General features: G+C 45.8%; 1 long non-coding RNA gene across 1 annotated transcript in view; it reads right to left on the reverse strand.

Annotated features, from left to right (window-relative positions):
- LOC135914692 (uncharacterized) overlaps positions 1-12,311 on the reverse strand; it is a 40,119-nt gene extending 27,808 nt beyond the window's left edge. Inside the window, exon 1 of the long non-coding RNA XR_010568377.1 lies at positions 11,702-12,311. This is a non-coding gene — a long non-coding RNA (uncharacterized lncRNA). The remainder of the gene's footprint in view (positions 1-11,701) is intronic.
- Positions 12,312-26,103: the final 13,792 nt, after the last annotated feature.

Below are 26,103 nucleotides of genomic sequence, written 5' to 3' on the forward strand. Positions count from 1 at the left end.
ACAGCTCACTTTTCAAGCGCTCCACTTTCAGCACCTCCACAAACGATGCCTCTCGTAGAATGTTTGCAATAATTTTCGCATGTATTGTGTATTATTTGTGTGCTTTCTCTCGTGGTTATGTTGTCCGTGCAGGTAATTGTTATAGGTGTTATGAACACTTGCGATTAAAAACAAAAGCATTTTTTAGGGCATTGGATGAATTGTTCCTTATCGCCAGCGAAGCTCGAACGCTATATCGTCAATGCAGCTATGTTCAGATCTTCAATGTCTTTTCCTTGTATACTTAACAGTATATCGGTTACATCTAGGTTAATTTTCTAATAGCCTTTCTGTTTTTGTTTTCTCTTCTTGTGCCAGTGATTTTGTGCATGGGACGCGTGTTGTACATTTACGAGACCCCTCCCGATTAGGCATGCAACCATGTCCCGCAGTATGCCGAAATAAATAAATAAATAAATAAATAAATAAATAAATAAATAAATAAATAAATAAATAATCATAATGCAGCACACTTAGAAAGCTTTAGCTTTCAAGGTCCGACATGTTCACAAACTGCCATTGCCATACAGCCATACCGCAAAGCGCGTGACACTTTCTTATCGAACGATAAAGTTGTCCTGCGGAACTTTCGCATACATTATTCAAGTACTGTAGCCGATCAGCCTTACACTTATAAGCACATAATGATGCACCTTTTCTTTGTATGTTTTTTTTAATATCATAGACGTCTCTCATGCCATATTTTATCATCGTTTTCGGGCAAACAATTATGTAGTCCTTATTAAGGAGTTCGAAATAAGGGCCATTTCGTCGCTTTCCCACCATTGAGGCCATCTCGCCTTTACATGTGTCAGCCCGTGATTGATATTCAATGCACGTGATACTTGCAACCTGCCTGCGCATACATGTGCTGATGCTGCTGTGAGCAGTGAGATATAATTATTGCTTCAAGCCACAGTAAGATCGAGGAATTCGTATCCTTCTTTGATACCGTGCATTCATAAGCGTATGAAAACAGCGTCCGTCTTTCGAAAAATCTCGCGAGCTTCGCTTAGTTGCTCATTACTACTGAAGTACGATACCTCCAGTGACATTTAGACCCTGCATCAACGCACGATTATGTTCCTTCATATACAAAGGTCGATTCAGAAACATTTGCCATAAAGTGTGGACAAGTTGTTTCGATAAAGTGAAGACAGGTTCTAAACGTGGGCACTTTTTATGTTTTTTGTTGTTGTTTCTGATATCCCTGACGCAAAGTGGAGGAACCTCTACTTCGGCTACTAATTATATACTTCTAGATATAAGCGCATTATCTATCAGGGTCTTACTTTCAGGCCTTGCAAGTCAAACTTACCGTAGACACAATATTGTTGAAATATCATGCTTAATTCAACGAGCTTTGCAGTTACCTCACTCAAGCATCATCATCATCATCAGCAGCAGCAGCAGCAGCCTGGCTATGCCCACTGTAGGGCAACGGCCTCTCCCATACTTCTCCAACTACTCCGGTCATGTGCTGATTGTGGCCATGTTCCTGCAAACTTCTTAATCTCATCCGTCCACCCAACTTTCTGCCGCCCCCTGCTGCGCTTCCCTTCTCTTGGAATCCAGTCCGTAACCCTTAATCACCATCGGTTATCTTTCCTCCTCATTACATGCCCTGCCCATACCCATTTCTTTTTCTTGATTTCAACTAAGGTGTCATTAACTCGCGCTTGTTCCCTCACCCAATCTGCTTTCTTATCGCTTAATGTTAAACCAATCATCCTTCTTTCCATAGCTCGTTGCGTCGTCCTCAATTTAAGTAGAACCATTTTTTAAGCCTCCAGGACTCTGTCCGCTAGCAATTTGTGCCCACTAGCAAGACGAAGTCTTCCCAGCGACATCCTACATTTTATGTCTTGCGTCAGTTGTCTCTATCTATCCTATGCGTACACACTTTTGGTCCACACCGGCCGCCGGTGTGGACATAAGACTTACGTCACGCTTTCAGTAACAATGTACAGCATGCCAAATACTGCAGGCACAAAAGGTCATATTTTAAACATACTTTTGCGTTTATCAGACGTCATCATTTCATTCAACAAAACTTCGAAGGTATACCCTCCGTTTATCATAATTCGCTGTAAGTCTCGTTCCGCTTTTTCTGCTCAAGGACTTCCTATGGTTTACGCAGGCTGACGAAACTTTTTCTCAAAAGATATGCGGGTATCATAAGAAATGTAAAGTTCTAAACATTTGTCTAAGATTCGTCCGTACGATTGATTACGAATTGGAGAAAAAACAGGAAACTGATGGTGTCATTCTCGTCGTGACAGATGTTGCGGTCCAGCTGACTGTATATGACAACATATATGTTTTAATGTTATCAGGTCTGCTTCCAATATCCGCTAGCATTTAGTACTTGTTCGAGCGTAGTAGGCTTTTAGCAGACAAACTTGTTTTTCAAGATTTAGGAAAATATATATATTAAAGGATACATATATACATACATTCAACGAAGCATAAATCCCGTGCTAATGAACAATATACCTGAGGACGTGTTTGTTTATGTGATATTTCGAGCGATGATGCTGTCTGTTAAAGCAGTCTGTGCAGTTTGATATCAATAGCTCGTTCTACACGCCGAATTGGGTGGAATCAGCGTATCAAAGTAACTATATTGACGGTGGTAAAACAGAATTCTCACTTTTTACACCTTCAAAACATATGCTAAATTTGAGCTGTAAGAACTATCGTGGCTTATTCTCGTGGGTCATCCTTGGCTTACACAGCCAAAACAGATGTTTGATGCCCCTGGGCACATTGAGAAGCCCAACAGTGTCTTATTAAATTATCAGCTAAAAGCATCCATTGAGGTCTTCTAAAGATGCGAAATCTTTTCTCGATATGCTCGCCCATGTTGTTGATGCGCAATATTTATAGTGAAACGCACAACTCCATTTGTGCGTTCCGCTACAGATATTGTTGCAATATTGTCGCAATATTGTCGCAATATCGCAATATGTTGCAATATTGTCGCTATCAGAAAGTTGCAGCCACCATGGTGGCTGCAACTAATTGCGGCATGATACTGTGCCGGAAACTCCGCAGGCCTGCTTTCCCGCACATCTTAATCCCTACAGCTAATACAACAGCCACTTTCGCGTTCGAGGCACTGTCGAAGCTCCTGAATGGTGTACCGGCAGATCAAGAAAGCCGGGGAGGCGCAACGATTCAGCGCATTTCACGATTTAATCGCACAGGAACAGCGAATCTTGCTGCTTGGGTAATGTCGAAAGTGATGCTCGGAGAAGCCTGCTTGCGGAGTTTCGCACGCGTATACGGTCGGCTGAGTCAAGATGTAGTGCATGGTTCCCAGCCCGCCCCTTCCTAAACCGTCCCGATGTGAGCCGACAGACGGCCAAAAAGACTTCATGTTTGGGCCACCGAAGCACAATGACATTCGCCGCGGTATGCCAGGGGATATGGCGTTGCAGCATTCTAGGCACTGTAGCGTTGCGCTGCTGTGTATACTCGAGGTGGTCGCAGGTTCGATTCCGGTCGCGGCGGCCGCATTCCGATGGGAGCGCAGTGCAAGAACGCTCGCGTACCGTGCATTTGGTGTGCGCTAAAGAACCATGGCATTCAAATACATTCTGGATTACACCACTATGGCGTGCCGTGGAACGACCATGACGCTCCGCGTTAACTGAGGAGCAGGTCTCTTAATACTTCGCGCCTGGCGCAGGGGCGCCCTCCCCTCCACCTGCCAAAATAAATGTATCCGTCCTGTATAACTAAGTGTGCTTTTCCAGCAACACCTCATGGTGGCTCGATCGGAGAGATGTGTGATCTACTATCTATAGGCGGCTCCCGGAGCGAGCTTCGTGCGTTAGTACCATGCACAACGTGCTACAACCGAGCGCCATTATGTACAGGGCTTATATATCTCCTCCCCCACCCCGTTCCTGCACAAATCAGGCTCGCTAAATGCCACGGCTTTGCACGCGAAGCACCAGCAAGACTGGCGCGTCCGCGCAAATGTGTGTGGTCGCCCGTAGCGCTGGCGATGGAGAGGAGCAGCGCACTGCAAGCGCCGTTCGCCTAGCGACGGCGACGACCAGCATGTTGCCTCTACCTGCCCTCCCCCCATTTCTTTCCAACCCCCTCGTTCCCGCCACTTGTTTGCGGCGCATCGAGGTTTTGTGTGCGCGCTTGGTGAGCGCACACTCCACGCTTTCTTTGCAAGGGGCGTCCAGGAAGGGCTCGCCACTTACAGCCAGGCCTGATGCTCCGTTTACGGTTTTGCGCATCGCGGACGCAATATGTTTTAGGGCCGCTGCTCAAGCACCGCGGCGGTTGCAGTGCGCGGCAAATGGCCGCGGTGGAAGGGTCACTGTCTACGTTGCGCCCCTCCCCGTACCCCAAGTAATGCCTTATAAGATGGCAGCAACAAGGTTACGCGTTATGCTACTGGCAGACGTGCAGAACACGTGCCAATTATCTTCCCCCCTATGCGGAAATGCGCCTAAACTCAAAGCCCATGCTTGACTTGGTCAAGATAACGCCTCGCGTGAACGTGCCCGAGTTGCTCATTTCCTTTCCTTGGGCACGTTCAGGCTAAATGTTAACTTGACTAAGTCAAGCGTGGGCTTCAAGTTAACGCGCAAGTCTGAAAACGCGGGTTAACGCTGATAGTCTTAAATGTAACTTGTCTTGGTTGCTCTACGGCGATAGCTTCACTAGCTTTTGCAATTAAAGTTCTTGATTTAAGAAGATAAAGTAGATGTACGCTCTTGGAAGTGCTTAAATAGACCGTGTTGTTATAAGAGGTATAATAACTTGTTAGGTATAAGAGGCATAACTTTTGGAACCACTGAAACAGAAGACTCGTCGCGAAACGACTTAAGTGAAAAGCGGTGCAAAATAAAAAGTTTTTTTTTTTAATGTTCCAGGACATTACGTTGTCGTTGAACAGCTGCCGGCAGCAAGCTCTTACAGAGGTCACTAGTTTCGAAATGACTGCAGAGTCATTGCATCACTCGTACGTGCTAGTACGCCAAGCTTCTAACCCAAATTTAAATTGAAAGTGTTTGATATAGTTCCACACTATTCGTGCTGAAGCGGCCGTTTTCATTGCTCGCAACTGCTGAGTGCATATGCCGTTTGCATTTACATATGCTTCAGCGGTTCACCAACCACGAGTGCAATTTCTTCGTGACAGCAGTTTTCCCACAGTGAACTTATGTAAAGCTGGGCGAACGACCTCAACATGATCTCACCTAAGATTCCTCTCAGTTTTGATGATTCCATTCAACCCAATCCCGTGAGATTCAGGCGCATTCAGGCGGCCCCACCTCAACTTTCAGCGGCCACCATTGAGAACTCATTATTTTGTTCAAGCTCGGATCATCTAACTCAACCTCATTTCTTGAGTTCGAGCTCTGGTAGCAAACGTCGAAGGTGTTTCCCATGCTTAAACCCACGCAAACATGTGCTACTGCCTCGGGGAGAGGTGCACAGAGCCGGGGTACACCAAATTGAACATAATGATTCACTAGCTGAAGACGTCTTAGGGCTTTAGGTAATTAGCTATATATACGTGTAGACATACTTCTAGAGATGTAAAAGTTCACGCCAGAAGAAAGCCTAACAAATGGCGCTGACTGATTCGTCCAGGAGGAGAAGATCTGCGCAGAAGCAACTGCGAAATGTTTGGCCTCAACGGTCTACCGCACTGAACATTTGACGTCACTCAATCTTACCTCACTTCGTGAGGTTGAGGTCAAACTGAGGCTGAATTTGACGCCATATGGCTGTACCTCGCGATAGGTTGCTCGCTTAATTTCTCTTATATAGGTGCCATCCTCCGGCTTCTACAGTCATTATACAGCCAGAAAAGCAGATGCTTCAATGCTCAGGACTGTTGTGCTGCTATAGTAGAGTCTACAAAGGACGCAGCGATCGACTCCTCGAAGGTAAACATTCAACCAAAGTCAGTCTGGCTAGGAAACACACGTTGAAGCGACCGAAGTGTTGCATGTGAATGCAAACTTGTGCGCGTACAAAAGCATGAGCGTGTGACGTTGTCAGCATAACATAAACGTGCTAGTGCTCGCCAATATAGGTAGACCAAAATACATAGTTGGGAAGAGCTATGCTGGTACTGGCATTTTAATGGCTTTACTCTTCACCCATAGTTCATCACAAACGTTCTTCAGTCGCATGACTGGATGCACCCCATGTACTAAATGGCTCAATAAATATGTTTTCTCTCTTTTTCTCTCTCTCTCATCACTGAAAGAACGAAATAAATAAATGAATACCTACGCGATGACTATGGCGCTGCCAAAACGTTTACACTGGCATGAAAGTAAACATAATGGTTCACTGCAACTGAGAGTTAGGCGCGCTTCCGTTTTTCGCAGTCACGAGACTTGCCCACCTGCGATGGTTTTGCCGTATGCAATATGGTCTACTCTTAAAAGGAAACTTCAGCTCGGGCCCAACTTCGATTCCGCCTATTCAAATAGATATCATACGCAGAAACGCTTTTCTGAGGTAAACAGTGGGCCGATTTTAGTGAAATCGGTAGCATTTGACAGAGGAATTTAAATTCTAGTGACTGTTGCAAGCGGGGTTTTGATTTAAGGCCTGCATTTTTTAAAAGGAGTTTCCAAAAAATTGTTTGTTTGAGAACGAAGAAAGAAGTTTACAAATTTGTAGCTCTGTACCAAGAGCACATATCGCAGTTGTGTCAACTGCATCCGTTAGAGCATGCAAGGCTGACAAACTCGATTTATTGATTTATACTTTACGTGAATTACGTGAACAAGGGTTTTGTAAACGTCATACTCACATATTAGTACATTTGGGAGCCATGTATAATAATTTAATTTTGTTCGCTTTAGATGTACTATTAGATGCATTTTACTGACTTGTAGCATGACTTTTCATTGCTGCGTTATGAAGTTGCAAACTTCGTAGTTTCATTTTTTTTAATTTGCTATTTTCAACAATTTTTATAAAAACGAAATGCACGGCCTAAGTCAAAAGTTCTCTGCCAAGAGGCACTAGATTTTAACCTTTTCTTTTTAAATGCAACAAATCCCGTTAAATTTGGTGCAATGGTTGACGAGAAAAACGATTTCTCCTTTCACATGAATTTAGGTAGGAGCTCCTGAGCTAAAGCTTACTCTTTAGGGGGCTTGTATCTATACACGGGAAAGGAGAAATCGTTTTTCTGGACAGCCGGTGCACCAAATCTGATGAGGCTTCTTGCACTCAAAAGAAAAAAGAAAACTTCAAATATAGTGGTATTTGGTAGCGAACTCTCGATTTGGGCCGTCGAAATTTTCATAATCATTGTTGAAGATCACAAATTTTTAGAAGGCGTAACTATTACGTTTGCAAACTCTGTAACTCAGCAATGAAAACAGATATCACAATTCTGCAGACTTCATCTAACAGTACATCTCCAGCGAACAAAATTGATGCAATCTACATGGCTCTCGAGTACATCACTGATATGTGTGTAGGGCTTTTGCAAAACTTTTGTAAACAATGTCACAAGTTCACGTAAGACATAAATTGATATATCAAACTTGTCCGTTTTGTATGCTCTAACGGATGCAGTTTAGAGAACTGCTATATCTGTGTTTGGCGCCGAGCTATGAATTTATAAACTTAGTGCTTCTCTCTCTATTCTTTTTTCTAACTAACCAATTTCTAAAGATTCTTGTAAAAAATTCAGGCCCTGAATCAAGACACCACTTGAAACAGTCATTAGCATGTGCCTTTTTCTCTGCCTCTCTCAAATGCAACAGATTTCATTAAAATAGTAAAAGTGTTTCTGCCTTTTAGACGTACTTGAATAGGTCGGATTGGAGTTTGCCTTGAGTCATCACTTCCTCTTAAAGGAAACGCCTAAATAGAATTCCGTAATGAATTATTTCACTCATGGCTGTCCGACCAATGCATTGTTAGCTACATTTTCGGCCACGTTCGAAGAAATACTGCCGTTACAATGCATTCTTGCCATTAAGGTGTGCACTTAAAGATTGAATGTACATCTTCTATTATACGTCCACAATAGCACATCTACGCACGCGACTCTAGAATATCTTATTACTGCAAGCCAGTCTGCTTCGCCTAATTTAAACCAGACGGTGTGTCTCTAATACGGATTGCTGTTAAAAAAAAATAATCTTACAAATATGGTTCTTTGTTTCGATTTGTTAATATTTATTCGAAGGCCGGGGCGAAAATTGGGCACTACTTTTCGAATGGATAACCGTAATAAAGTCTAGTTATCTCAAGGTTTCCGAAGATTTCTTCCTAGTTATTTCATCAGTGTGAATCATGGGCACAGGCACAAATCCTCTGCTAGGCTCAATGCACTTTATTATTACGTACCAGTTTGTTTTAATGTTATTTGAAAAACATTTTTGCTAGTGCATTTTACCAATCCAATTCACAGCATTTCGTGCCGAGCTTTTTCTCATGCTTGGCCACTGAGAGATTATTTGACTTGGAGCATATATGTTATCATTCGCATACATAGCTGTAGGAATGTTATAATAATGCGCTATAGCTTGAGATTGTGGTCAATGTTTTTATTTTGGGAGGTGAAGTTACTCTTCGAAACCATCTTGGAGTGAAGTCGCGTGATGCGACATCAGCTGAACATCAAACTTAAATGATTCCAACAATTTGCTGACGAGATACTCCGGCAAATAGCTCGGTAGCCTATCATTTCGCCTGCTTACTTGACTCTCTTTTGTAATAGATACCCCATGAGATGCTAACGTCCTATTAGAAACATTCGCAGAAAAAGCTTTTCAACCAACCTTCACTATACTGTCACAACGATGTTCAACAGCACTGACACAGCAGCCCTGGCTTTGTCACATTTAATTAGTTGGTCGTGGACAGCTTAATTTAAGGTTATTCAAGGTGTGGGATCATAATTTAAATATGTGTAGTGTTTTCTCGTCTAAAACTTCTGAAGTGTTTTCCATACACTTAAGAGATGCCTAAGCACGTGCATATTGACACCTTCCGTCAGATAGCGGCGTAAGTGTTACACCGTAGGGCTTCCCCCTGGCCTTGGGACACCTTAGGAGGCTGCTCACTCTGTATGTTGCCCAAATGTATAGCATTAGTGCAGTAAAAGCTGTATGTAAAAAATGGCAATAAGAGGACCGAGAGACTTGGAGTATTTTGTAGTATCATAATCGGCGTTTTCTACAGTTCTAAACGTGGTCACCACACAACTCTAAATGAAAATTCTATGCTTTCAGAGTGTAGCCCTGAGCAATTTGACGGTTTTATACTCCCTTAGCACGGCTTTCTGGAGAAAGATTAGGTTAGACTGACTTTATCACGTCCGAACAGTTTTTATACAAGATATTTTATCTCGACTCTGCATCGTTAGTGTTCTTACATAAAGGCTGTATTTGTAGAGCATTGATGATATTGCATTTAATACGATACTGAGTATAGACAGCGTCGAGTATTTCAAGTTACACATTGAGTTATCGCTTCTTCGTAGAGCAGTAACTTATTCAGTGAAAAGCTCCTTAATAATGCCCTCTGCTATAGGAGGCTTATCAGGAGAATAGAGCTGTATCTGAGCCACCACCTCAGTTAACATTTTACAGCAACTTGCACTGAGCATTAGTTACTTCATTTAGTGTGTCCAACAAGCCTTTTTTGACACTATTTATCCATCTTTTTGACAGGTTAATCCTTTTCGTGCTCGAGAAGCTTAGGATATCTGTAAACATCAATAATGGACGGTCCACAGCATAAAGAAAATCCTCGAAGTTTGCAGAGGTTTTGTTGTAGACGTTTGCCTTCGTTGCTTTCAAGCTCCTGCTCGCCGGCACGTCTCATGACATCTCGGCGCTTCTATAATAAAACTAAGACATCTTGACGTCAGTCGGACAAATTAATGCCTTCCTAACTCTGCACTTTCTACTAGTGATGTCGGTGAAGCAGGTCCGGATGGTGCTACATGACGAATGCTACAATAACTCAAGTTATTTCTGCGGCGACTCCCAATTTCACTTTGAAGCTTCACCGTGAACGATATACCATGCCAGATTTTGTGAGCCCAAACAAGGACTGATGGCAGGTGTGAACATGCATGTCTTATTTATTCTATAGTCATAAGCATTGTGACTGGCCTTATTAAATGTCCCTGCTCGTTGAAAGTCCTTCGATAACACAACTATTTTTACCAAAAACGCGTAATGATAGGAGCGTTAACAGAAAAGCAGCTCTACAGTTGAGGTGAGTACACTTCCATATGCTCATTTCCACGCATCATCGACCATATGTTAGGCCTGTGGACACACACCGCGGATTCTGGCCCCTTGTTACATCCCTGAACTGATCTTGTTATCATGACAAGCGGACTAACATGTTTGAACATCAACTTTATCCCCAACACGTATGTATACCATGGACTCGAAGTGTTATTTGTTTGTATGCTGCCACGAATTATGTGCATGCGAAAACACTCGTGTACTTAGATTTAGGTGCACGTTAAGCAACCCTAGGTGGTCGAAATTTCCGGAGTCCTCCACTACGGTGTGCCTCATAGTCAGAAAGAGATTTTGGCCATAATTTTGTTTTTGCTTGCATACTTTAGTTTAGTGACCGAGAATACAATTTAATATCAGGGGAAGGGTAGCCGAGCAATCGTAGAGTTGGAAGTGGTCACTTCAGGTAATATAGGTACAGAACTACGACCCATCACCAAAGAATAATTGTCCATTGTTGACAGAAATAACAGTAACAGCAATAACCACAAAAGCTAGTACGTACAACAGATTCCTACGCAATACTTGGGCATTACGAGCGTGAATCGAGTTGCTAGCAATTGCCATGTGCGACTCAACCGGCTCGGTGCTAAGGCATTTACAGTATTTGTAGTGAAATCACAATTTCTCAAACGTGAACTGGTTGCCCAAGATCTTATTAAGAATCTGATTAATAAGGTCCTAAGCGGCAAATCTTGAAGCTTGGGGCAAACAACGTGTGCTACAATTTTGTAATAACCATACAAACAGAAACGTTCTTGTTTCTCAGGTGAACGACGTTTATTCTCCACGCCGTTCCACATATACATGACAAGTTCCAGTCTCGACCAATGCAATCGTGAAATGTGCTGCCAGGTTCGTTTTTCTCGTGCGATATGAATCACAGTGGACCTTTAATCACCCGTTTAGGGTTACGTCAGGTCACCGGTAATGGTGGCCGCCAAGCCTGTTGAAAATTTCTTTGCAGCGTACCCTGCAATGTTGAAGCAGCGTTACGCTTGGGTTAACACGGTCCCTGCCGTTTAGGAAACGCACACGTCCCGCGTCTATGCCGCATCGCTCGACACCCACCGTGCAGCTGCGACGGTGCCCGCTAGCCGTACACCCGTATGTATATACACTCACACAAGCGGAATGGCTGCGGAGCACCAGGTTGCAGTGATCGCGCACTGACGGAGCTCATCATTCGCTGCATGCGAAACTTCCAAGAGACACTGCTGCATACATATCGCACGGTCAAAAAGGATGGCCTTCTCTTCTCGCTCCACGCATGCGGAGACGATCAACATTTCATCGTCGCCGCTGGCTCGACGTCGTCAAACATGGCTGCCCGCGCGGTCGCGTCGCCCTCGCACAAAGGCGCACATAGAGGTGGCACTCATACGTACCCGTGTTCCGAGCACTCCGAAGCATATTTAACTAGCTGGCACAACTGGCTTCGTGGGGTTAAACACGGGAGATGTCAGGAGGAAAAAACACAGACCGCTGAGCTCCGCCGCGCGAGCACTGTATTCCAGTCTGCCTGCGAAAATCCAGCCGCGACTGTGCCTCTCTGCAGCGGACCGAGGGAAAGAAGGGAGGAAGAACGAGAGGATGGGGGGTGGGGGGCATCGGATAAAAGAGAAAAGTACGTAATAAACAACTACCGCGCCGCCGCCGGAACCGGAAACTGTGCACTTTTCTTGTTCGTCTCGTCGCGCGTCGTCGGTGTAGTCACCGCTTCGAGGCTAGTCTTCTCTTCCCTTTCTTGGGTTTTCTTCCCTTCGCTACCGGCGGGGCAGCCCCCTCCTCGCCCCGTTTTCACGAGTGTGCGCTTGTCATTCAATGCCCAAAAGCGGCTCCCCATTGGCCCGTTTGAACGGAGGCATAAAAAATGGCGGTACCGCGCGGCGTTCATTGGCGAAAAAGCCTGTTTGGGTTCCCCTCCCCGGTTCGCGCCACGGCGGCGCTCCCCCGCCGCCGCCATGAGGGAGAAAGCGGCGAGGGCGAGGGAGAGCAGCTTAGTTTGAACGGTTAGGCCTAGCAGACGGCTGCGGTGGCTCGCCCGCGGCGCGGCGGTGGCCTGTTTTTGCGCGCCGTGGGATTGCGAAGCTCGACGGAGAGGCCGACGGCGCGCAACCCTTTCGCTCCGCCGCGGGAGCCGTTGGCCGCCGCTGCCGCCGGGAGTCGACGGAGGGGCGCGCGCGCCACGCGGCCCTGGCCTGGCGCCGCCGACCAGCCTTCTCGCGAGGGCAGCGAGCACACCGCCGTGTGGGCAGTGCTATGTGCCGGCGGCGGCATCGTCTCGGTGTTGCCAGCGCTGTGCAGTGTGTGCTGTGCGCTCTGTGAGGAGGGGTATGGTATGCTTTGCACGCGGCGGCTGCTGCTGCTGCTGCTACGCAGCGAGCTAAGAGGGCGGAGGCCGCCGCACCACCACGCGGAGCAGCGTCGCTTTGCAGGTGAGTCTACCAGCCCGTTTCTCTCTTATCGCGGGCGACACTGTTTGCCTGACCCGACGCTGTCCTCGACACAGCGTTCTCTCGCTTTTGTGCCGTCGGTTCCTTGTTTTGCACGAGTTTGCGCGACCCATATTCCCGTCCTCGCGGCTCCGAAGTGACCTACACGTTCCACGTGTACCAACGCGGCGAGCGCGCGCTCAAGGCTCGAAGGTTTGTCGCTGGGGGGAGCGACGGGGGGCCCAGCGGCGTTTGGACAATCTTTGCTGGTACGTCGCTGGTCGATGCCACTTCGATGCCTGTGAGCAAATGAAAGCGATTAATCGGCCGGTGGTCGCCGATTTCGGAGTCTGTTGGGTTGTGCGCTCCCGCCTCCCGCGATCGGGTTATTGCGGGCACACCGTTCGCTCGCCCGCGACCTTCGCCGGTTGGGCAGGTTGCCCCTTCGTTCGGGTGGCCTCGACTGATGCACTTATCTTGTCGCACTCTCAGCAAGATATCTGTGGCCATGCTCACCCCTTTGCGATAGCGAAGGGCAGACACGTTAACTATTTTTTATTGATCTTTTTTTTTCTTTTCCATTTCGTCTCAGTAATTCCATGTGCCACCCTTCAATTTAGACTTTTCAAATTACTCGGAATTTCGGCCTTTCTTCCTCTTCTCGCTCATAGCCGCTCAAAAAAAAAAAAAATCGCTGAGTCCGTACAACTTTGTGTGACGTCATTTTCGCGCGTTCAGCATCACTGTTTGCCTATGGCTGGTCATATTAGCGCTTTGGCTCACCACTTAGTACATTGTGTGGCAACTTCATAAGTTTAGCGTAGGCCGAGTCTCATGCTATATCCATATTCCGACGTGGGTCGAATTTCTCGATCGGGATTGGCGGCTGCGCGTAAGCTGCTGAAGGGAGCCAATTCCTGTCGAGAAATGTGATCCCAGTCGAGCTTGATCGCGATCGAAAATGCACCGTGCGACACCGGCATTAGAAATTGTTCCGACCGTGACGAAATTCTCTGCTCGCGTGATCCAAGAATGTGCATTATATGTAAGATGCAATATGCTCATATTTCCTTAAATTTCCATAAAGCATCTTGCTGAGCGTTTGTGTCACTGATGGACAGCGTGATTTCAAAGATCTAGATAATTTCCTTGATTTGAAAAAAATTTTAAAGAGTAGCCAACATTCTGGTGTCAGTTCTTTCTCATTTGGGTGCGTTGTATTAGAAGCCCTCCACTGCACCAGCAGGAGTAAAGAAGCGGTATTGCTCGTTTTTCCGTCACATTCACTCCTACAGGCATAGGTATGACTTGAGGCTTGTGACTTTCGTTGGAGTCATCGCTTGAGATGGCATAAAGCAAGAGCGGGGTTCCTGCAGCACACCCTCATAACACACGTGCATGTGGTCAAGCTGACCTACCACATTTAACGTTACGGTCGCCTCTCCCGCGCATAACTTGCCTTCTTCTGTGATGTGTACGAGGAGGGCATTCGGAGCAGTTGGGAATGTACGTGGCGATCATCGTCATAGCTGCATAAGAGGTTTGCAAAATGCCAACGTCTTCCATTTAGAAAGGCAGCGCGTGCTATGATGACAATGATGATAGCGGCAGCTGCTCGCTTGATATATATCATATTGTGCTCCTCGGATCAGACTCCAACCGGCGTGCGTTATATCAAGCTCCGTTAGCGGAGTTGATCTCTGGGGATTTAGCACCCGTTGCGTCTTTCGCAAGCCATGTGTTTGCATAGACCGCGGCTGCCTTCCTGGGCGGCTGCTGCTGGATTGAGCCTGGCTAGGCCTTTCTCGGTGAATGTCGTAAATAAGGCGCTTGTCGGTTCTGACTTCGGCGAATTCAACGGTCGTAAGGCCAATTTCACTATCCCAGCGTAGAACAGTTGCTGACTGAAAACGCTTTGGCATCGCCTAAACTGATCGCGAGGTGAACCGGGCATTTAACCGTGTTTCTAACACGGTTAAATTAACATGGTATGTTTCGTATACCACTGAGAATCAGTGTGTGGCGCTTTGTGTAATATGAGGATGCGAATTTCGCACGGATGGTGTGTGTTTGTACGTACTGATTGCGCGCCTGGCTTGGCACAATTGAATTACGAAGCTCAATTCAATTACGAAATTTTACCGATCTCCAACAAATATGAAACTTCTTAAAGACATTTATCACTTTAGGACATTGTCAACTATCCTTTTAGTGGGCTTATTACTGTGAGGGAAAAAATAAATGCTCAACATTACATAACTTCAACTATATCAAAGCACATTTAAGTATTCAAAGTACACTATTTGGTCCATAGCAGAACGGAAAATTGCATTCACGAGAAGGGCATCTGACGATCAACAAGAAACCGTTCCTAGTTGATAATCAAGCACAATATCTAAAATTTGCTAGTATCGATCGCTTGTAGTCACGGCAGCAGATACAGCGATTCTTTCTGCCTCTATGAAACCCTTGTATACGACATTCCCTGCATCGAAGTGGCTGATGGCGTCGTTGCGCTCTTCTAGTGCGCAATCATGCAATGATACTCAATTTTCTCCATTCAATCGATTGCGCTGAAACGAAAAATTTTGGTGCCACAATTGAGGGACATAAAGGTACGTAAAAGTTGCGAGTCCTAACTACATTTGCTGGAAATGTCATTATTGTTGTTTTTTAATTTACAATTCCTTGTTAATGCAATATTCGTGCAGTCGAGCATAAGTTATACAGAAGGAGCTGAATGCCTGTTAAGCTATAAGCATTGATTTTTTAACGCATCTCGCTAATTGTGGGCAACAGCGACTGGTCACCTCTATGTAGTTTGCTTGCAAGTTTGAATGTTGCCAACATTTTCGCACGTCTGTATAGAAGGATGGTGCTCACGTGTGCCTCAGGCTGCGATTGCTGTGATTGTTCCTCATGCTGGTCCAGATGCTAAGCAAAAAAAAAGGGGGGGCTGCATGCTCTCCAATTCAGAGACCATCTTTTTCGCCGATGCATGGGCGCCGCCATATTGAAAACTCTTGGCTGCTACACTGACAGTTTCGTATTGTCGCGCGTCAAAGCGTTTACGTTTAGTTAAGGCAATCGCTGAACGACAGACACGTCTGAACGGTTGTTTTACTTTGTTTCTTTGTAATGGAGCTTAACAACACGTTTTCGTAACATTACTGGTGGACCTCTTCTTTGATATTTGCGCTTAAAGATGGCGGATAGTAGTGTAGCGCCACCTTACCGGCGACGACTCCCGTACTACATTTTATTTATAGGGAAAGCATTGTACTCAACGCAATAATTGCTCGAACTACGTTTTGCTTGTAGCTGCCTTGTCTAAGGAAAGAGCACATTCACTCCTGGTCGTCATCTACAGCTCACTCCTGTACTCTATGCCCATAGCGTTGATATTACGTCCTTAGTATAGATATATAGGGTCATTATCAGTAGAATAGTGTCTACGGATACGAAGTGTCAGCTTCTGGCTATTTCATTTCAAATGCTATAAGGCCAACGCTCAACTATATGCAATATATACGTTGCAGCTGATGGACGAATGTGAAAAATGAGGCGCTAGGAAGAAAAACAAAAGCGCACGCGTGGATTATCACGAGAACGCAAGCTAAAACAAAAGAAGAATAAAGAAGTATGGGTCGATCGATCGCATGTCCCTGAACGCGTTGTAAAAACGCTTAATTTCAATGTCACCGGCTACCAATTTCATTGGATTTCTATTGTCGCGTGATCGCCTCTGATATAATATGTCGATGCAGGATTGTTGTCATGGAGGGGGCAGCTTAGAGCATAAATGTTAGCGCCTTGCAGTATCATTGGCCGAAGCTGCACACTTTATGGCTCTCTCGAGACCGAGGTGTCGTGTCATCATGGGGTAGCCATCATGTTTCCGCGACTCATCCGGACCGGCATAGGGTCTCTTTTTGCTGCTTATTTGTAATTTGCAGTTTCCATTCGAAGGGCTGCTAACATAACCTGTTTCTATACTAACGCTGACTATTCGGTGCTGGTTTCATGAGCTGCCTGCACGACGCAGATATTTGAGGTGCAAAGGGCGTCACCGCCGTATAATAAGATATACTGCACGCGTATAATAAGAGACACTGCACGCTTCTCCATGACAGGGCGGCACATATACAGCCAAAATATAGTGCGCCGTAGCCTAGCATTCTCTTCGTGTGGGCCCCTATGGCACTTAGGCGCAGCAGGCAGAACTCGACTTTATAATGCTTTTGCATTAAAAAGACTGACAACCGATTTTTAAGGACCTAGTTTTTTGTGGTGAAACGCAAAGCTCACGCTCGGTAGTGTTTACTCCTGAAGCAGTTAATTCTAAAGGTGCGTGGATATGTTGTAAGCCGAATTTTTCGTTCAGAGCAGCCTGTAAAAAAAGTAAGAGGCCTCCAGCAGCGCTGAGAAGTGAGAGCGATGTCGATAGCCCGCCTCACAAATTGGGGAAACCTGCCACTCGTTCTGCTTTCACAGGAGTGAGTGTAATGTTGAATTCCAATGGCGGAGTCGGAGCAACCGACGGACTCCGCGAGCGAGCAGTCGACTCTGGCGCAGAGCAACGCCTCCAGATCCGCGATTGGAACACAACCTGCGCCACCGGAGCAAGGCGGAAGCGGAAGTTCTATCACAAAGTTACCCAGGATACTTTGCGTGTTGTCATTTCCTTCCGCTGTTTGCTCCCAGCACCGCCGCACCGGTCACTTGTCTCTTCAGCGCCGTTCACCTGTGTTTTTTTTTTTTTTTTAAGTGCGGAATGGATATCTCGCCAAGCGTGCAGCAGTTTTTGCTTCCTCGCGAGTCGTGACCGGTGGCGCCTCCCAGCAGACAAACGTGGTAAAGGAAATACGTCACGCAGAGTTCCGGTCCACTCCGCCGATTTTGGCGGAGCATCTTTCTCTGCTCCACGGAGTGACTCCCGCTCTAAATCCCCTCCGACTCTCTCATTGGAACACCTTACTCCCGCCCTCACTCTGCCATTGGAACAAACTTGCTCCGAAACGAGCAGAAAAACTTGCTCCGACTGCGCCATTGGAATTCAACATAACTTTGGTTAAATACCTACACTGTGACTTTTCAACCACTTTTGAAAATAAAAAGCTAGTACGGTAAGCTCGCGTTGTTGCGCAGACCTTTCTTATATATGTACCACGTTTTTCCCTAAGTACGCGCCTACGTCATAGCTGGCTGGCCCCCGTTGTAGTTGTTCTGTTGACAGACGAGCCAAGCCAACCCATCAAAAACGAAGGCGAAGGCAGCGCCACTTTTTTACTCACTACAAACGAAGACCTCTTTGCACGTTCTGCGTTAGAAAAAAAAAACTTATAACAGAAAAAGTGTACTGCATTTCGACATTCATAAAAAGATCACGGAATCGCGTACACTAATAGAAGGTCACGTGATAGGCCTCTTATGCATCTTCGTTTCTGCCGCGTGGCCAAAGGTCAATTTTCGCGACTTTTAGCGAAGAATTAAAAATGGGAATCCACGTTTAATGAGAAAAACATGGCTTGTTTTAGCCACTACGATGGGTAATCTTTCCATCAGGGGGGTTATCTTTATTCATATTCTGTGCGGTTGTCTGTCCCTTTAAGGTTACGGGTACATTTCTAATATTATGTCTTTAGAAGGCAAAACTTGCTTTTTTTATTACTTTAGTTTATTGGGCAGAATACTTGTGCCTCTTGGTGATTCTCATTGTATCCCATATGGTATACATTGGCTTCCCTGGGACTTTCTCTGGATGAAGAAAAAGGCTTTCATTGGATTGCATTTCATGTCCTATAGGCTGCTCAAGGCCATGCAACAAAATGCATTTCATGCGTCAAAAAAATAGCAGAGTCACGGTAGTTGCAGGCATTCACACTAAGCCGTCTCAATTAAGGAAAATAAAACGGGGAGAGAGGTGATGCTTACACTGCATGGATGGCTCCGCAACCAAGACACAACCCAAGCAGTTTTCAGCGCAGGTTGCATCATCTAAGTTAGTGCACATATCCCACCTCTGTTGGACATCAAAAGTTTAACAGACGCCCCCGTCATTTGTACCATGACCGTATGCAAGGTGTAACGATTCCGCTTTCATCACCAGCCCGTTTTATTTCCACTGGGTGGGAGCCTTTCCTAGCGATCTCCAATTACCCTTGCCTGGTGTCGGCCAACTCTAGCTGCATGTATCCTGATCTTTATCACACCAAATAATTCTCTTCCGTCCTGGACTGCGCTTCTCCTTTGTTAGCATTCATCTGCCATAGTAGACTACCGTGCAATATAGAGTCGAAATTAACGAACTTTCTTTACTTTTAGTATGCTGCCACCGAGTGAACTGATCGTTTCACCGCTTACCCTAACCGTGCAGTTATTTCCATTAATCTTTCTTTCTTTTTTTCCCTTCTCGAAATGCTCGTAATGTCGTGTCGCCCCGCAAAGTATGCACACGTTTGCCCTTTCGCCTGTCTCTTCATGTCAATGAAGTAATACAATGTGGCCATGTGAATGAGAAGCAACGAAATTCAGTTTCACGACCAAGCCACAACAGCCTGTACAACGACTGCAATTAGTACGACGGAGTCGATGTGGGCAGTTTTAATTTTAGCGTCGCACGTAGGCGCGGAGCACAAAACACATTCTTCTGGTTCATCTGTCCTGTTGCAGTATTGGTGTATTTAGTATTTATTCATACGGTGGCAAAGGCATTATAAGAATGAGCGAATCAGTGAAAGAAGCAAACAAACAAACAAGCAATAGAAAAACGCATGAATAGAAATAATGTTATAACCTAGCGGCACGTGGTCAATGACGTCATGCAGTGGCAGTGACTCCTCTGTTGGCGCTGTTCAAATCAATATAGATCGTCAATATTCCCGTTCGTATATTCTGTCATGATGGCTCATATACTGTCGGTATCCGTGACGGAGATGAGTCAGCCGAAAGGCGGTTCCCTTCCTTGCTTGTCTTCCTTACTTTCCCTTCTGCTTACGGCTCTCTATAGTCATCATGTTTATTAGAATATCCCTACAGGCATTGACGTCGCGAGGTTGAAGTGGCGAAGAGGCACGCTGTGCTGTCTTTATATCACGAGCAGTACACCAACATTTGCCTTCGTCACAGCGATATTCTAGCAAAGCTGAAACAGAACGAGGCTAACGGCAACGCACGAATGAACGTTTTATTTTCGCGCATGCCCGTGGCTGTTGGCGAGACCACAGTGATCGTAGGTCGTTATAGCATTTACAGACGGGAACAGTGGCTCTTTGTATGTGCAGTTGTCCATGAAGCCGAGCGACACTTGGGAAGTATCTGCTATAATAGGAGACCTTGTGCTGCGTCAAATGTTGAAATGGTTATACATGTTCCCGAAACGCAGAACGATTAAAGGTATAGCTCTTCTGTATCCTCAAACACTGTTGTGCCCGAAGCCACCTCTGAGACTCCAGCACGAAGACTTCGTCACATTGTCAGATGTAACTTGTATCATGGATCGCGTTAATCCTATTAGTGCGGGCTATGACATGTGCAGCATAGTTACATGCAGCATCAGCAAGACGCGTGCTTACCTACACATCTTGCATCCGTCAGCTGAAGAAGGACCCGTGCCGTGCACATCGGTCGCCTTTATTTTAACCATGCATTTTAGATGTTATATTCATGGTACATACATCGATCGAGTGCCACAGTCCGAGATAGACGTGCGTTTCAAATAATTTGTATCGGATTGCCGTAAGTGGCAATCATAAGTGGCAAGTTTACACGATCAGATTTTCACAGGAGTGACTAATACCGCTCTCCAGAAGAAACTAATTCACTTCGATCAACCCATCCTGCCTGCAGTGTTTGGTGAATGATGTCGACAGAGCTCGCCTATGTCCAAAATCATATGCACTATATCATACTGAGCACTAAATATCCAATCGAAGCACTGTGGTAGTCGTGGCATTATGTGCGTTAAATGTTCAAGTTCCACAACCATCGGTTTTAATAACGCTGTCTCCTTTTAGGAAAACTGAGGGGGTATTCTGTAAGAGTCTACTTAGTGAAGATGTCCATTTCGTCTGCTCTGAAGTACTAATTGATTGGAGCGCTTGCCTCCTTCCTGCAGCGTACTCCAGCCCAGCCAATCACAACTTCAGCAGTAGACGAAATGGACATGTCGACGACAATATATCCCTCCCTCCCCCCTTCCCCCCCCTCGATATACTTACATGTAAGTCCAAATGCCCATGCTTCTCAGACCATCGAGAATGTGAATCTATAAAACCGTCGTAGGCTCGCCTTTTATCTTAATGAGCGATCTACATTTCAGGTAGCCTATTGTGCTCTACGCTCATAGGTAGAATGAAAGTTACTTGGATTTTCAAAGACCTAAGTTTGGATGTATTCCAGGTATCCTTTCTATAGAGGTGACCAGATTAACGATATCTTACGTACCGTTGCACAGTCTTGTATACACAATCCTGGCACGTTTTGGGTGCATTGAACCACGTGCCAAAATTCAGTATTGCATCAACTTATCATATTTGCCTCTGTTTTGTAAGTTTGTGATGCTTGCTAGCCAGAATGAGTGTAAAGCTATAGGTGTCACAGGCATTACTGCAATGAGAAAGTCAATGCTATAAATCTTATAAGCTGCGATAAATTTTCGGTCATCATACGTCATCCTCTACTTTACTGTGTTTTCCCCTTCCCATTTAACCCACTGTGAGCATCAGGCAGGAGACACGCTCCGCCTGGCAACGTCTCCGCATTTCCTTTCGCTAAACCTTTTTCTCAGTCTTGTCGATCTCACACTGTGGGGATGTGATGTCTAAACGAAGCAACCAGAATGGCACAACACAGCCTTGTCGGTGAACGCGATCTTACGATATATTCTTTGAGAATAAAGCTGGGTGTACGGACGCTATTATGTTCTTGGTTACTATTTCACTTTGGCCTGCCTAGCGGCGTACCAATTGACTGGGACGTTTATTTGAAGAGTGGACGCAAACGTTCGAAAACGCATTAGGAATAGGCGTGCATCTGCCCTTGGCATTGACCAGGCGCCGTCTTCGTTATAAGTCGAAGCGTGGTGGGGTTAGAACATTTCCACTTCTGCTCAAAGAGACACACAGAGAGAACAACTTTATTGGTTTCTGGACCTCGGTGCAGGTCCATGGGGCACAGGATTGGGACGTAGGGAAGGTAGTCAGTCCGTGTCCAGATGAAACGTGTTTTGATGAACTCCAACACGACACGATGGACTTCTGGCGTGGGGTCCGACAGCCATTCGTCTATGGTAGAGCTATAGGTTAATGTCGCTGTGAAGAGATGAGGCTTTTTAGGGTAACTTTTGATCGAGCCTTTCTTCTTATACAGAAAATTGTCGCTTAATGTATCTGCTTCTTACGCACAGTGACATTACGATGGTGATGTTTTGGTAAACCACGGCGACACGTAAAGCGTTACATGGCAAGCTGGAACGCTCGAAGCCTGTGCCTTCGAAGCATTTTGAAAAGATCAAACGATTTACATAGGGAACATGCGCACAGAGTACTTTCATCGGGACACTTTTTATGTGTGCATTAATTAATTTATTCATTTTTTTGGTGCTCCTTCAATATCATGAATGTAATCTGCCTCGCCCAAATCGACAACTTAGGTGGAATTAAAGACCTTGCCTAAGCACGAATGCACAACACGCAGCTATATCGTTTTCTAACTGTCGGGTCAACGGCGCATATACTATTTTCGACGTCCAATTTCAGCGATAAATCGACTGTACAGATAGTCTCACCTTTCAATGTCCCGTTATTTGTGAGTTCCCCTCAGGAGTGTCCCTGAGAAGGGTGTGACCAATTCTCAGAATGCGATGGCTGGTCTGATGTCCGTGACGACATCTTGACAACGAGGCTCAAGTCACACCGCTTACCTCAGGCTATCACGGAAGATAATGCTCTTGCGAGTGCTGGAGTGCATATTCAGGCAAAAAACCGTCTCCTTGTCTCTGGATTAGGATCTCCTAATGGCCTTCAGAACAACTGCAGCAGATTCTTATGTGACAAATTCGTGAAAATTTATTACTTATATACTCGTGACCACCCTTAGAGGGATGTGATACACGTTATACCCTTAGAGTGATGTGGGTCTTAGGGTATGCTCTCACATGAAACTAAAAAAAAAGAAGAAGAAAGGAAGCAGTTCACATTTAGGACGCAACACTTTCACTCATCCCGCTTGAAGAGAGTCACTGGGCACGTGTAAACGTAAACGAAGCGTTGCTTGCAGCATTATGTGAAACTTTGTAGACGACCACTCTCTTTGTTCATGCGTTTATGCCTGCTGTGAGAACTTCGTTTGTGGGAATTTCCCATTAGACATGAATTTAAGAGATCCGTTCGGCGGCTGTCGGCGTGACGAGCCTAAAACTTAGAAGGATATGACAGATAAGCAAACATAGAATTAGGCAACCTGCTATACTTTTGGATGGTATAAGCGCTCGCTAAACCGGGAGACATGGCTTAGTAGCAGAGACTGTGAAGCGTGACCCTCCCATCTTCGATTTCATGGCACCGAAGGCGACAATGTCTGACGGCAGGAATGTTACAGTTTAACGTGCAGTTGCTTTAGGCGAAATTAAATAGTAAAGCCTTGTCAGGCAAGCATTGCAAACAATGACGCTAACCACTTTGAAAAGAGACAAAGGTGCAAAGAAAGCTTCTCTTCAGCGCTTTCTGCTTCAATAATTCTTTTGGTGTTTGTAAATTTTCGCAGGAAATATCTGACATCGAGAAAAACAAGAACTGTTCTCTCAATAGCGAGCGTCAACGATGCTAGGTACATTATTTGTTGACGTTCTGCGGCAGATAAATATGGCTCTCTCTGATATTTCGCAAATATCCGTGCGTCTCATCTCGTTGTGTTTCCTCTGTACTGTAGCCTGCTGCCTAATGCATATAACTTGACTTGAGTGACACAAAAATGATAAATCTGTGGCCATATTTCGCACCAGTGTGCTGGTGAATTATTGAGTCTGAGGAACCACACCCTGCTTACAACACGCTGAATTGTTGACATGCAGGTCATGAGAATAACATTTTGTTCACTGCCAGAAAACTCCAGCGAGGAATTTTTTCTTGGTTTTCCTCTCTTATGTCGTTCATATGCACGTAGGTAATATAACATTTTCTTCAGTCAACTATATTGTACAGAAAAGGGGTCAACAATCTCGCTGCAAATACCCTGGCGCTACAAAGCTTTCAGGCTCAATCAAATCATCGCTCATATAGTGAACCGAACTTTTGATTTGACAACTTCGAAACAGTACTTGCGCTTACCACTGATTCCTCCTCACTCAAATTTCGCAACAAAACCGAATTTTTTTCGGTGCTCACCGTTCAGTAAAGGATTCGGCATGTTTTGCTTGATAGCCTGCCTTATATGGAGTAAAATAAAAAGCCGTCGTTGTATGTGAACCTCGGCTGCTGCAACCTGGTGCAAAGACATGCACTAGTTGTGGTTCCTGTTGGCGACTAAAGTCTGTATGAATCGAACAGACAATGATGCCAAATACTTTATACTGAACGATGCGGATTAAGAAACACAACCTTGTGAAATTTTTAATGTAACGTAGCAGTAACACTAAAGCTTCCTTTCCAATTGTTGTCACAATAAAGACGCAAGTAAATATAATGTAATCCTGAGCTTCAAGGTGAGGAGGTGAGATGTCTCCACTCTCGTGCACAGGTGCCTTGGATGTGGACACGCCGATGTCACTTTGAAGTAGAGCCGGTGAGGGGCAAATTCTATTGACACCAGCTGCGTGTTGTAAAGAGCCCTTGTGAGATGGACCTACGTCTTTCGAAAAGAGCCATCGAACGCCCGCGGCATTAACCTGTGAGAACACCGTAGGAGTTATAGTCGTTCTGCAGCATGCGGCGACATTGGAATCAGTGGCGGGTATCCAAATATACTCCTCGAGTAAACACCATGCGTGGAGTCAGCTGTACAGCTGTAATTCGGTTACCACCGGATGATCATGTCGTGTTGCTTTGGGAGTTGCAACTTGCGAGGTTTTCCCTGCGTCGCAGGTTGTGGCACGGATTTTTGTGACGCACGCCTCTACGCTGTCACAAAGCTCCTTTCCTGGCGTGCCTTTGGTGTTTGAGGTTACACCCATTGCCTGGAATCCATGTACTTCTGCTACTTTAGAGCTTTGTATCCGTGCAGTGTGGCTGTATGATTATAACAAACGTTAAGACAAGGACACGAACTCGTAAAAGGCATGACATAAGCGCCAAGTATCTTGTGTTATTCGCACTTGCGTTGTCTTTGTGCAGTGTTATATCTATTATGCAACGCCAGCCTTAGCCGAGCAACAACCTTTGGCGTCCTTAAACATTCCAGCAACCCTCGCGCCTCTTCTGTAGTGTGGACTCGCCCATTTTGTCTTCTTGAGGCAGCCCTTTTCCTCGTCGGTTTGAGGGCTCTCTTGTGATGTGTATATACGTGGGCGGCTTCTAGTTCCAAGCTCGCACACGTACCTGTGCAAGAGGAGGGGTAAAAGCTGTGAAGAGCTCGCGATACCTCTCATACCTGCGCACCCTGCACAGAATGTTGCTGACCTCGCTGCTATTCAGACTGCGTCACTTCACCAGCGAATACATGCAGTGCATACGCAAAGGCAACTGCGTGCTCTCGCGGCACCTTGTGCACTGTCCTTGAAACCTCTCTGCGTTGCAGCAGTGAAGAAAGCTGCGCGGCACGAGTGACTTTGTTCCCGGCTCTGTTCGGGCCCCTTTCCTCCATCATTATTAACCTGCATGCATCGCAGTGGCCTCCCGACTGCGACGAAACCCGAAATTTTCCGCTTTATTCTTCTTCTTCGTCTTTTGCAAAGGCATATGGCTCGTTCTTATGGGAAGGAATGCATACCTTCGGTGCGCGGTTGTACAGTCCGCGTCACCCTTGTGTAGAGCGCGCGAACGGCGGCCGCCGGGGTGCAGCCAGCCAGCCAGCCAGTGACGTCGAACGGTAGCTGCTGGGCTAACGCCACCTAGATAGCACAAGGCCTGTTTACTCCGATCCATGACGTCACGCTACCTGGCCCGAAATTTCTATTGACAAGGCTGGCGTGATGAAAGCGGTGACGTCAAAATCACTGTTGTCTACTCGGGAGCATCCCCGTTAGATTCGTTAGATTCGTCACGCTACCTGGCCCAGTCGGGCCAGGTAGCGTGACGTCATGGATCGGAGTGAAAAGGCCTTGTGCTACCTAGGTGGCGTTGGCTGGGCTCGACATAAGAAGTGCCTGGGCACGCAGTGGCCGACGCATCTAATCACGGGTGACGCGTACTGTACTTTAG

This window comes from Dermacentor albipictus, chromosome 4, assembly GCF_038994185.2.
Source record: "Dermacentor albipictus isolate Rhodes 1998 colony chromosome 4, USDA_Dalb.pri_finalv2, whole genome shotgun sequence".
NCBI classification, from domain to species: Eukaryota; Metazoa; Arthropoda; class Arachnida; order Ixodida; family Ixodidae; genus Dermacentor; species Dermacentor albipictus.